This window comes from Lupinus angustifolius, chromosome LG03 (assembly GCF_001865875.1).
Source record: "Lupinus angustifolius cultivar Tanjil chromosome LG03, LupAngTanjil_v1.0, whole genome shotgun sequence".
Classification (NCBI taxonomy): Eukaryota; Viridiplantae; Streptophyta; class Magnoliopsida; order Fabales; family Fabaceae; genus Lupinus; species Lupinus angustifolius.
In genome coordinates this window covers 6,097,086-6,097,766 of record NC_032011.1, presented here as the reverse complement: position 1 = coordinate 6,097,766, position 681 = coordinate 6,097,086, and positions in this window count along the sequence as shown.

Genomic DNA, 681 nt, shown 5'->3' with positions numbered 1-681 from the left:
CATCCTCATCCTTGTCCTCATCCTATCCTCATCATCATCCTCATCCTCATCCAAATCAACTTCCTCATCCTGATCCTATTCTCATCCTCATCCCATCCTCATCCCATCCTCATCCTCGTCCTCATCCTCACACTCATCCTCATCCAATCGTCTTCCTCATCCTCATCCTCTTCCTCTTCCTCTTCCTCTTCCTCATCCTATCCTTATCCTCATCCTCATCCTCTTCCACATTCTCAACCTCATCCTATCCTCATCCTCATCATATCCTCATCCTCATCCTCATTCTCGTCGTCATCCTTTCCTCTTCCTCATTCTCAACCTCCTATCCTCATCCTCATCCTCATCCTAACCACATCCTCATCCTCATCCTCTTCCCCATCCTCATCCTCATTCTCGTCCTCATCCTATCCTCATCCTCATTCTCGTCCTCATCCAATCCTTATCCTCATCCTCTTCCACATTCTCATCCTTATCCTATCCTCATCCTCATCCTCATTCACGTCCTCAACCTATCCTCCTCGTCATCCTCATCCTATCCTCATTCTCATTCTCGTTTTCATATTTTCCTCTTCCTCATCCTCATCCTCCTACTCATCCTCCTCTTAATCTTATACTCGTTCTCATCCTCCTCGTAATCCTACCCTAGTTCTCATCCTCCTCCTATCCTCATCCTCATCCTCA